This window comes from Oryzias melastigma, linkage group LG12 (genome assembly GCF_002922805.2).
Source record: "Oryzias melastigma strain HK-1 linkage group LG12, ASM292280v2, whole genome shotgun sequence".
NCBI classification, from domain to species: Eukaryota; Metazoa; Chordata; class Actinopteri; order Beloniformes; family Adrianichthyidae; genus Oryzias; species Oryzias melastigma.
Window position 1 is genome coordinate 17,578,749 of NC_050523.1, and position 13,750 is coordinate 17,592,498.

Sequence of the window (13,750 nt, forward strand, 5' to 3'; positions counted from 1 at the left end):
GTTTCTTGAACAGGTCACACCCATAGACTTAATATATAATGGTCACACCTAAGCTTCCTTCACTGAACAAGTGTGGTTTTGCTTTTAATACAATTTGAGTTTGTAATGGTTAAAAAAAAAACAAATTTGAACTTAATAATTAATGCAGAATGTAAAAAGATTTTTTTTTACATTTTCTCTCATTTTGCATGTAAAATACATTTTAAAGAAACATGCATATAATTTGTTGTAATATTGCTAGAATGCTTTTTAAAAAAGGAAGAAAAAAAAAACCATAATATATATCTTCAAAAGTCCAAACATAAATTTCTTAGAGGAAATCAGTGAGCATTAACTATAAATTTGTTCTTCCAGTTTTTCCTATATGAAAAATATTTGGCTAAACATATTACACTTCTTTTTTTAACTGTTAACCTTTCAGATTGCAAAAATATGAATATTTTGTAAGTGAAATTACAAATCTTTATTATTTTCAAAGGAACAAATTATTTGATAATGTAAAAAATTTTGGTTTTGTGAATCTTAGCCAGGATAAGCAGCAACATAAAAGTTTCCACCGACAGTCTACATGTCCGAGAAAAGTCTGTTGTCCCCACGATTCTTTAACATGACATGTTTCAAATGAATCAAAGGCTCCGTTGGTGTATTTTTACTCCGATAAATGAGACAAAAAAGGAGAAAATGTTTTTTCTGTTAGATACAATGTTTTATAACTCAAAAATGGGATTTTAGAATTTAAAGAAAACTTGACAATTTTGTTTTCATTAAGCCTGTAAGCCCACTACTTTAAAGAATTGACACAAACGTTTTTTTTTTTTGTTTTTTTTGTTTTTTTTGTTAATTAAGATGTTTTTAAAACCTTGGATGAAATCCGAGCAAAAAAGTCAAAACGCATTTATGACATATAGGTAGTGCCAGCTATGATACATCGTGTGATTTGATATGTTTTTTCTCACAAAGTTTGTTTAAGCAAAACATGTTGTAACTGTTTCATTATGAATTTATTATTAACAATTTTTATATTACTTTAATAAAGCAGGTACTTGTTTAAAAAATGATTTACAACAGATAAGTTAATCTCACCAAAAAGTTTAGAAAATTATCAAAAAATGTTCCCGCCAAAAGTGTTGAGATTTCATGGAGGCAGACATTTTAAAATGAGCAGGAAAAGCCCATCTGCTGCCCCTAGTGGAATGGTGATGAACTACAGGTGAGAAAAACATTTATTAAGTTGTAGAGTTATTCAGAACATACTAATGACATAGGTGGTCTCAGAAATGCATGTATGTAATACAACACAATTGGCTATATAAGGTTAAAAGTTGATTTAAGAACAGAGACAAACACAAGCATCAGTAAGAACTCCTATATAACCCACGTTTCCCTTCAACCTCATCAAAGAACTTCAAGTATCAAACTTTAATAGGGCCAACAAAAAATAACACTGCATGACCCACTTCAGCTGCAGATAGAAGTTTGTTTGCCACTGTGCTGATAAACTATTCATTCACATCCTGGCCAGGATTTGCAGAAGATGAAGGATGCAGACGTCCTCTTTGTTAGGAAAAACTCATTAAAGGAAATGAAATATTCAACAAAAGAGTGAGACTCTCTTTGTTGTTCCTCTGCAGAGAAGGTGCTCTGACGTGTGGGGTAGAAGTGAGCACTTTGTTTCTCTAAGTCTTTTCTGACTTTGACATGTGGAATAAAGTAAATGGATTCAGGCAAACTGGGAAAAAGAAGACAGTGAGTTGATACTGGAGATGTGAGGTCTTCATGTAAACCTGTTGAATCAGATAAAACGTGATAAAAGAAACACAAAAAAATGCCAGAATTACCCAAAAAGTTTTTTTTTTTTTTCAAATTTAGCCCTCTGGCTTGGATATTAAAACCAGTAAAGTAACACTTTTAGCACAAACATTAAATATCTGTTCATGCCATTGACTGTATATGAGAACTGGACTGAGTGGGTTTGATATCACCCATTGAAAGTGGCTTCAGTTCCATTCATCCATCCGTCTTTCCGTCCATCCATGAATTGATCTATCTGTTCCTCCATCCATCCATCCACATCCATCCATCCATCAATCCATTAATCCATCCGTCTGTCTGTCCATCAATGAATCGATCTATCTGTTCCTCTATCCATCCATCCATCCGTCCATCCATCCATCCATCCATCCATTAATCCATCTGTCTGTCTGTCCATCAATGAATCGATCTCTCTGTTCCTCCATCCATCCATCCACATCCATCCATCCATCCATCCATCCATTAATCCATCCGCCCATCCATCCATCCATCCATCCATCCATCCATCCATCCATCCATCCATCCATCCATCCATCCATCCATCCATCCATCTATCCATCCATCTGTCTGTCTATCCATCAATGAATCGATCTCTCTGTTCCTCCATCCATCCATCCATTCATCCATTCATCCTTCCATCCTATTTATTTTCTTAAGCTGTTTTATCCCTTTTGGGGTCACGGCGCTGCTTGAGCCTGTCCCGGCTACTGCAGGGCGAATACAGGATCCCCACTCTGCCAACTTCAACTGAATGAAATTGTCATTTTGTTGTATGGATGTCGCCTTGTTGGAGCCGGCCAACATCATTAATACAAACCCATGGTGACATCAGGGTAACAGAAAAAGATCAGAAATGGGTTATGTGAACACTTGAATTGTGGTTTATTTAACATACATTTATTTTTAAGAAGAAATGGGTGTGGGTCTTTATCGGTTTAGCAGTGATTGATCTGAGTTGGTCTGAGTCAACGTTTCTTTGGCAGCCACTCTGGCCAATCAGGAGGGTTGGAAGTCCACAACCCGATTACTTGAAACTAGGCTACATGAAACCTGTCAATCAAACACTTTGAACACTCAATGTGAGACCACAGCCATTTTGAAATGAGCTGGAAAAGCGCTTTTACTGCCCCTAGTGGAAGGCTGATGAACTGCAGGGCAGAAAGGATGGACCAAATATGATCAGATAAGACAGGGGTCTCAGAAATGCCTGTATCAAATGCTTTTATTGTGGCATCTGATTGGTTAGTTTAAAACTTTAATAACTTGCAATTAAGAAATTGTATGAAAAAAATAATTAGGATTACAAAAATTATACTAAAAACAGATATTATAGCAAGAATGATTAGTCTGACAAATAGAATTACTAAGTGGGACTCAAGGTTGTTTAAGATTAAGTTTTTAATTTACTGTTTCTGATATGTAACATGTAACATTCATTAAGCCACAGAGCATCTCAAGGTTCGGGCGTGAACATGACATGATGCAGGAGAAGGTGGGATCTCTCTGCAGCATGTTGGCTGTCAGGGAGGAGTTACCAGAGAGGTTTGACAGAGCCAAACATTTTCCCATCCTTCAAAATAAACCCACTACGCCGACACGGAGCAAACTATTGGGAAAGAATGTGAAACCATGTTGTCATGTCAAGAGCTTTTAGTGCTTTTTTTGTTGCTCTTTTTCTTGGTTAGGGTCCTATTTGAAAGGGGCTTTGAGGGAGGAGCTGGAAAAGCCCTTTCAGCGTTTAACTGGGAATTCCCTGGCACTGGTTTGAAGGAGGGGGAGGAATAATTGCAAGGAAATCCCTGTGCTCGGAGAAAGAGAAGGGGCACCGCTGGGATGTCCGTGCACACACACACACGTTCCATTTGATTCAGAATCACTGAATCTGTTTTGTCCTAATTATCATTTTGACAGGTTTGTTTGGGCAGTAATAGGGCTCTTGAATACATGTGTGTGTGTGTGTGTTACTGTGGCATGCAAAAGAAGGCCAGGGCCCTCGAGACAAACATGTCTGCTTACCCGCTTGGTTGCCATGGGGACTGAGAGATGGGAAAGGCTCTGTTGGAATTGCCATTAAAATGGAAAGCAGTGAACCACTGCTGCATGCCGATACACACACACACGCACACACACACACGTGAGAGGTTCTCACAAAGCAGGCGTAAACCTTATGCACTCCAAAACAAAAAGGTGTTTGTAGAATGGTTCTATAGCGACACCACCATTGTTCTGCCGAGCAGATGACAGAGGTTAGTAGAAATGTGTAATGTTTCATAGTTCTCTTCACACTTACTGTATGTCTCTGCAGAATTAGATTCATTTAATATGGTCAAATTAGTCAGTAAGCTTTGGCTTATCAATCTCCTCTTGGCCAAATGTTTACTGCTTCATATTTTTCCCAATAAATCATATTTGATTTATTAATATTTAAACAGAAACCACTTAAGAGGCTGAAATAAATCAGATTCTAGCTTTTTTTTGCATGCAAATTTGTGCACATTGAGTAATTTCTGACATTTTACTTTCATTTTTTATTCATTTTGTTTAAATTATTAAAAAAAATAATGAAACGATGTATATGAGCCACTTTACAGCAAAGATACAATCAGTTCTGCCTCATACTTGTAGTTCGGGAGCCTGGCTGAACCTAAAGTCCCACTCTGATTATCTTTTGATCTAACTGTTCCCAGTGGTCGCTTAATTATATCATTGTGTCGTTTTTAACCGCAATGAAAACATCGTTTTTTTAAAGTCTTTTGTGAGTTGTGGATCATTAAGACAGAGCAACCCCGCCCCACTCCCCATCATCCATCTGTTCTCCCGCTACAGTTTACAGCCCCACACAACCTCTACTTAACATTACCGGCACAGCAAAAATGGGGAGCACTATCAGAGTGGTCCACCAAAAAGCCGTTTTCATCAGTGGGTCTTTAACAGACAAATATTTTTGTTTCCATGAAGTCCTGATGGGGACAGGGAGTCCAAATGCCCTTTGTGGTGGAAGGTAAATGTCAGCGGGAACCTCAGGGGTTCTTGTCGGATTCCTAAGTGACCTTCCTGCTCCTTCATTTAAAAACAAACCCATCCTAGAAAAGGGTGAGCGAATGGTTACATAAGCTTTAGCTGTGATGCTTCATTTTCCATTCTTGAACTGTGATACACATTCACTTTTTCCCCTGTTACTCAAGTTCCGGTCATTCAATATTGCAGTAAAAACTCAGATTATTGCTACTTTTTTTTTTCCAAATAATTGATAATGTTTCTGATTAATTATCATCATTATCATCATAATCCCTCTTCTTTAAATCCCATGTCCAGGTGTAAAAAATCTCCTCATTTCCTTGTGTTGTCCTTCCTCTTTCATTAAAACAGATTATAATGAGGAAACTGCCCTCCTTCCCTCTTACTTCTGTCTTAGTTGGGAAATGTCAACCACATTTAGACTTTGACAAAATCTCTGTTATATTTTTAGTAACTTATGTGACAACGTTGCCAGTTTTTATTACCTGCTGATCTGAATCTAAGTATAAAACTAATAGTGTAACAAATATCTTAGAATGTTATAATGAGAAGATTATGTTTAAATATGAATATGCTTTGTCACTATAAAAGCTTAATTTGTTAGAACTTTATTTCAGTTTTCATAAATGTATTTCTTACGATTCTATTTTGTGTCCAAATGTTCAAAAGAAACAAAATAGTTAGAATAGAAGAAAGAAATAGATCAGAAATGCATTCATTTATAAAATGCTCTCCAAAGACTTTAAATATCATATTTGAAAAACGACAAAATTTAATATATAAGATTATTTAATCGACTGCAGCTGCTAATTAAAAAAAATATATAAACTGAAATACTCAAAGTGTCCGAGTATACTTCAGTTCTTTACAAGAATGCAATCAATATTTACTTCTTATATAGTTGTTTGTTTCATCATTTATATTTATAAGTTTGTTTTTGTACCTAACTCTTTTTGCTGTATCTTAACTGGATTAAGTTTTGCGTTCTCAGTTAGTGACACCACCAAGTCTGGTTTTGAGATATGTAGAAAAACAAACAAAAACCCAAAGATCTTGACACAGAATTAAAGACCTGGTGTGTAAATGTAATAATCTGGGAAAGAACTAGAATCAAAGATCCCGACTAGACGTTATTTCCACCACAACTGCTGCAGATCACATTTTTGGACTAAAAAAAGATCAAACCAGAATGTGACTGTAGTTTGAAAGATCTCTTAACCTGAGAAATGAATTAAAAAAAACTTGAGACACAACATGGAGCCTACCTATTCACACAGATGACCAAGTCCAGAAACATCTTCAGATTTGTCCTGAGACGTTCCCTTTTCATGACCAACACTAGTGAATTTGATCAGTAGTCCTCACAAATGGTTCAGGCTTTGACCTTTGACCTATTTTTTAAACCTAATAAAGTTAAAACACTGTTATTAAAGGTTCATATCACATATGTGAGATAGATAGGTTGAATGTATTTTCCCAGAATTCACCTGGGGAAAAAAACACACACATATATGAAGTTGAATATTTGTGGCTGTAAGAGATATCAAAGTCTGAAATGAGAAGATGCTATCATGCTGTAGCACTGTTCATGTTGCTGTTCGATATCATGGTGTTCAGCAGGAAGTCTCCATCACATGAAACTCTGCTGGGAGCTGCTTCTCTCTGGAGCCTCCTGAACCATGAAGGAGACATGGACATTTGAATCATGTATAATTTAAAGATCAAAAAAGCTACTTGAGAAAATTAAAAGTAGAGATACAAACCAAAATCAAAGGTAGGAACGTATAAGCCGCTTTTCTCCTTCAAAATCTGCTGGAAATACGTTAATTCTGTTAAGGGTTGAAAAGTTACGGTATGTCACAGATTTTGTGTTTATGCATCACCGATGATGCCTTAAAGGGCTAAAAAAATCAATCTTTAAAACAGAAAACTGTCTAATTGTAAATCTTTACCAGAAATGCAGCAAAAATAGATCATGATGGTATTTTTTTTATTTTTTTATTACAACAACAATCTGAGAGGGCCAAAAAAGGTAGATTCATTTTTTGTTTTGATACCAGAAACTAATGAAGGACAGAGTCTGCACGATTCATTCAAAATTTCATAAACTATCATCTTCATTATCTTTATTCTTGGTAAGTTTAGAGCTAATGATGGTTGAGATGTGTGCTCTACATCCACTTTGAGCATGACCCGATTAGTCAACTAATCGGAAAAAATGATCAGTGATTAGCCGACTATTAAAATAATCGTTTGTGGCTTCTCTACTCAGATGTTTAAAAATGATTGGATGAAAAGTAATGACTGAAAACATTGCAGTGATGTGATCCCCTAAAATCCTGCAGACTCTGCTAACATGGTTTGGTTTGAAAAGAACCCCCATCGTGGAATGAACCAAACAGAAAGCACAGGTTCGGACCGGGCTGTTCTTGAAAGAAAAAGTGGATTATGTTTCTAACGTCTCTATAATTTCAAGCCCTGGTTACGACTTCCTGTCAGCATTTTTGCTGATAAACATCTCCCAGCAGCCTGGTTTGTTTTTGCTGCAGCAGATGGACTCAGCTCAGCGGCACGAACAGATTACTGATGTCTCACCGTGGAGTTCGGGCGCGCTGGCGTTCAGGCTGCTTAATGCATGCATGCATAATGAAAACAAATATTTTACAGCTGCCGTCAAATATTATGTTCCATTTGTTTGCTGGTTTATGTGTGGAGAGATGGTGACCTTTACTGAGCTGTCCAACGTCCGGAGGAATGAGCGCTAAAAGTTCATGGCGGTGTTCACTCTTGGGAGTGTAAAAGGTGAAAAACACCAGAAGACGGGTTAAAGGAGGGAATACAGGGTTCCACGTTGGATTATTTATCTCCTGCAGATGTACGTGTGCATTATTCATCCTCGAGGGAAGGATATTTTACGGCCTCCGCGTGGACGCTATAGAAGGACTGTGTCCCTTGTTTGCTTGCATTAATTCTTCTACCATCTCTCAGAGATAAATGTCGCCTCTTCTACCTTAAACCTGTGATTTAATCACACAAATAGGCAGGCGAAGTTGTGTGCATGAGCAGCATCTGAGTGCACGGTGCGTGCATAATCCTCTGGCATACTTTCAGTTGGACCAGAAGGTTCATGAGAGACCACCCTGAGGCCGGAGTGTGAGTCAGCGCTGAAGAGGGATAGTGTCCCTTTTTTACCTGAATATCTGCTTTATGAAGTGTTTTCAAAAGGTTGGACAACCTGAAAGGATCTGACAGCATCCAGCAGACATTTTGGGTCAAGCTTCTGTTTTTTTATTTTTTTTTTGGGGATGGATTTTAATTAATTTTGCCCGAGGTCGGTTTTAAAAATGGGATGTGCAGATTTAAGATTTTCGTCTTCTCTTCCCAGATGCATGAGATTCATTTCAAAACCCTGAAATTTCTGAGCTCATTTGCATCTGTCATCATCCCAAAGAAAAAAAAACCCAAAAATCTCCAGTTTGAAAATTGTTGCCGCGGGAACCGTGAAAGCTCACGGTCCTCTGACATCATAACCCTTTTTTCTGCATCTCAGAAAACACCTGCTTCTATTTAGTTGAAGAGATTTCCATCAAGATGCGGATCCAGCTACGTTTTAACATTTTTTTTAGAAAGAATTTCAAAAAAACGGATGAAAGTTGACTTCATTTACTGGTGCAAATGCACCGGCCCACCTCCCTCTGGCTTTGTCTTTCCACACTAATCCTGCGACTTCCCATCTCTCCCCTCCTTTCCTCGTCTCTCTCTGCTCATTTATTCGCCGTTTGCTCCTCTGTGACCCATCCACTCGTTTTAACACCTCATTCTCCCATATCGCCCCTCTTCCACATAAATCCCCTTCCCCTGGTGAAGCGGCCTCCTCCCAGCTGTGACCCACCCCCGCTTCTCATCTTCAGATCCTGTTAGAGCCTGGCGTCAGCATCCGTGTGTCAGTGCACGGATAGGAGCAGGTGGTGATAGTGAAGGTCTGAGGGCTGCAGGCTGACTGTAAGTCAACAGCAGCATCCTTCATCCACGGTCAAGAAGGTGAAGCAGGCCATCCATCCAAAGTAGATCTTCAGTAAATTGTGTTTTGTCCACTTTCTTCAACCGAAATTTGATGAATACCATAACATATGATTGTATGAATACTGGATAGCGTTTCTTCTTTGTTTTACAATAGTCCAGATGTGTTTGGGAGATGTGGAGATGTGGTTTTGGGATTTGTTGTTACAGTCCCTCACACCCCTAGCCTAGCATTACTGGTGCAACAAAAATGGTGAGCAATATTTGAGCTATCCAGACATACAGTTTGGAGCCGGTGACCAGCTCAGATAAGGAAAACAAAGATATTCGTAGGTCTAGCTGTCGACGAGTGGATGCATCGGAATGCAGGGGATCAGGAAGGCTACTTAACTGCTAGCTTTTTTCAGCTGCATTTTTTTTTTTATCTGCCCCTGATTAACAACAAAGAAATACTAGAAATGTAATTTTATTCTTAATTTTCTGGAGACAGTTGGTTTGCTTTAAGTGAACCAGAGTTCATTTCCCCCTATAATCTAGAGCGAAGTTTCAGTCAGTGGACCCTGGTCTGGGACCAGGAACCACATTCTGATGCATCTTTTGAGGTGGTCTGGGTTCATTTCCAGTCGGACTGGACTTGATTCACCCTGTTTCCTCAATTTGAATAGACTCCATGCTGGAAGTAGAACAACTGGACCAAAATGGCCACCGTAGCCAGACATTACTGGATGTAAACAGAGCAGAAAAAACCACGAGATGTTAACAAACGTTACGCAACATAGAGACACAATAACTTATTGAATGTGGACTCATTGAAACAACTTTTAAAGTGATACACATTGCTTCTCACACTGTTTTCCTAATAATCCATATAAACACTGATCAGCATACCTTCTTAGTGGTTGTCTCCTCAGTAATCGTTTTACAGCATGCCTCCATCACACCAAAGTAGCAGAGTGTCGTACCTAACAGTGATAAAGACGTTCAAAACTGATCAGCGAAATATGAAGTTTGAATAAGTGAACCATCTCAACCAGGACTGCAAAGTGCAGGACTTCCATTATTCTGTCTCTCGTTGCTGAAGAGATCTTCACTTATGTGGTTTTGTTTACAAAACTTGGTTCAGAATAGGAATGTATGCTTTACAGGAGTCTGAATACAGACATTTATCCAGATGACATCTTGAAGTGGGGTCATTGCATCACAATTTAAAGAGAAACATTGTGTTTTTGGTGCTTATGACATGTTCCTGTTGCATTTTTCTGATGACGGAGGACATAATTAAAGACAAACTGCATTCCTGAGTATTTTTTTTTATTCAAACCATGGTGGATCAGGAGCAGAAGGAAAAATACTTTTGGAAAAAGCTTGTAGTTGGTATATAAAATCTAAAATCGGCAGGCCACAAGTTGCTTGTACTGATGAAATACTGTCACTCCCGAGTAATTATATCCGAGAAAACAACGCAGGATTTTTTGATTTTGGCTAAAAAAAGAATAAATTATGTTGATTATAAATAAATAAATAAATAAATAAATAAAAAACATAACCATGATTAACCCTAGAGCACCATTGCCGGGTGATTTTCACCCGTGATAAAGTATTTACATGATCCTCAATATGTTGCATTTTTCTGAGTGTCACGGGTCCCTGGGTAAAGTCTCACATGTCCCAGGAATAGCTGGACCAAAGGCCAAGTCTCCAGTATCATTATTTTATTAGGGATTTTTTCTTCTAGGATTCCTAATTTTTCTGCAACTTTCCATTATGTTTTTGGAATCTTCCTATGCTTTTATTTTCCATTTTGTTACATAAACCATAGTTGAAAATTAGAGAAGACTACTCTTATTTATCATGTGTTGTCATATTTTAATCTATTTTTTATGACAAATACTTTGTATTTGGTATATATATTACAGTATAATGAGTAAAAATTACCTCGCAAAAATGTTTTAGGATGAAATAAAATTTATATTACTGTTTTAAAAATAGATAAAAAGGTGATCCGAGTGTAACTTTAAAATCATCCTTCTTGATTGATAAAATGTTTAAAAATATATAAATATATTTTAAGTTCATATATGCGTATCTCTATCCCCCAAACAATACATTTTCTACAACTAAGAGATGTTCAGCACTAGAAAATGAATATATTCTATTTGCATTTAAAACAAAATCTGTTTTGAGGCTGCAGGGATAATGAGCATGAATGAGGTTAAGATCAAAATAGGCATTTGTTTATGACGGTGCATTACATTTTAGGTTGTCTAGAGGTTGTAGATTGCTAAAGCCAGGCATGAAATCTGCAAACGGGGGGTAACAAGAGGTATCTTTAACATCCATGAGGCTCCTCTGATATGGGGGGTAAAGTAGTATAGTTTGCATTAAAATATTTTGGTAAAGAAAAGTTTACAAATGCATTTTTTTAATTATAATTATTATTCTTTAAAAAAAACTAATAGAAAAAAAAACAGACAAACATGACAACGTTTAAAACCAACAACAAAAGGCATAATACACTTTTTTTTTGTTACGACTTTTTAAAGGTTCTTTTGCAAATGGACCAACTTAAAGATGCTTTCATATTTTCAGCTGCTCCTACTTCCTGCTCCCCCATCTTTTTATCCTTCCTTGATTCTCTACTTGTCGTCTTTCTCTCTCAGCTGCTGCTTCTTAATCTCTTTATTCATTTTGCTCACATTTCATCATCGCTTGTTTTCTTCTTGAAGATCCCGCCTTCAATCTCCACTCTGAGCGCTGCTTACTCTCTTATCATCTGCATCTTTTTCATGTCTCATCCGTCCTCAATCTCTGCTCCACTTTGTTCTCTTACATCTTTCATAACCCTTCATTCTTTTGAAACTTTCTTCCCCGCTGGATGACTTACATTCCCATGTGCAGCTATTTGTTTTCACCGCTGAATGCACTCTTCCTTTTGAGAGGCTGAGCGTTCTCACCCTGGCATCAGTTTGTTGGTTGCCTTGGCGACATCCTGGGCCGAGTTATTTATAGCTGCAGCTCAACCGGAAACCTACCTAATATAAATTGGGTGGAGACATTCACGTTGGTTTTCTATGGATGGGATAATTGCAAAATCAAAATAAACACTATGAGCATATCTTCAAAGTAGCTTCACATAGTTTCACGTGTACATCTATACCACAGAGTAAAAAAAAAATTCTGGAACTCTGGATCTGGAACTTCCAGGAATATCATGTTCATGTAGACCATATAAGACAACTGGACTGAGTGACTCCTCCTTCCTTGCATTCCAAACAGGAAGTACCTGCTGGCTCAAAGAAACCAAAATTACATAAACTTCTAGAGGTAAATAAACAGCTATTACTCAGTCATTATATGTGACAGAAAAACCTTTCTTGCTTTGCTGCCTTTTTATTTCTTGCACATTTGAAACATTGAATTAACAGATTCTCCCGAGCCTGCTTTCAAGTGGAAGGGGCATGGCCGTCCAACAGGCCCACTCCTGATTGGCGAGAGTGGTTGCCATAGAATTGATGACTCCGACCAGTCACAGCTTACTGATAATGTCTGGCTCCAATGTGGCTGTGTCCATATCACAAAAACCGGGCGACTGAATTGACCTAATTTGGTTGGAGCCAAAAAATAAATCATTTTCTATGGGTGAAGTTATAATCCTCTGTCCAGTTGTCATATGCAGTCAATTGGTAGACCCTTACTTTCCAGTGAATCACATGACTCCAGCATTAAGAGATATCTTTAGGTAGTGAGTGAGTATCTGTACCGTAGTGGAGTACATTTGACCTTGAAGTAGGGTTTGTTTGCCTGGTGTGATTATGCTGAGGCTGGATAAGATTAGGCTCATTTTCTCTACATAATCACAAGTTCTTCTTTTTATTTAATGGTAAATGATATGCAGGGCTGAACAGTGGTGTAGTGGTTATCACTCTCACCCTACAATGAATTGGATTTCTAACTAGAATTCTAGAAGATTACATGTTCTCCTCGTGTATTGGTTGGCTTTCTCTGTGTACTCCAGCTTCCTCCCACAGTCCAAAAACATAGTTCATTGGTTAATTGGTGACCTTGAAGTGTGTGTGCAACTGCGTGACTCTGCAATGGACTGGTGGTTGCTTCAGCAACCCCAAGACCCCAAAAGGGATTCAATGGGTTCAGAAGATGGATGAATGGTAAATGATACACAGAAAAACGTGCATAGTGCCTTCTACTGTGTGGGATGTGTAAAGCATGGTGTTTTAGTACTCAGGTTTAAATAAATAAAAAAAGGTACTGATCAGGTAGAAGTCCATTAGGAGAAAAGTTGTGTTGTAGGTGTCAGTAAGTCTTAACCTTCCAGAGAGGTCACCGGCAACACCTAAATACCACTCTCTTTGACGTAACTCGTAACTGTGATTCTACAAAATCAACGTAAATCAGCTGATTCTGATGCAGACAATTTTCCTATCAGCTTTGCACTGAAATGCTACACATTAATAACATGAAGTCTTGCATAACTGCGCTTTTCTCTGCAACAGAATCAGCTGATTTACGTTGGTTGCGTTAACGCAACTGTAAAGTGTTGCATATCAGTGCAAGGCTGTTTTTCTCAGCTCCAGAATCTGCTGGAAATACATTCATTGTGAAAAAATGTTGAAGAGGTACAGTACATGAAAAAATGTCAACACTGGAGCTAAAGCTCTGGTGTTGAAGGATTCAATATCATTTTCATGCATCCCGTTAATGCATTCACACATTTTCTTTGTGTGAGAAGAGATCTGGGTTAGAATGTGGAAGAATTGTCACTTAACGTTGAAAACTGTCCTTCGGTCAGCTGCATACACATACATTGGTTTCTGCTCACTCCAGCATGTTTGGCATTTCAAAATGCCAGCAAAGCAGATGGCACGCTGTTGAACAAACTAAA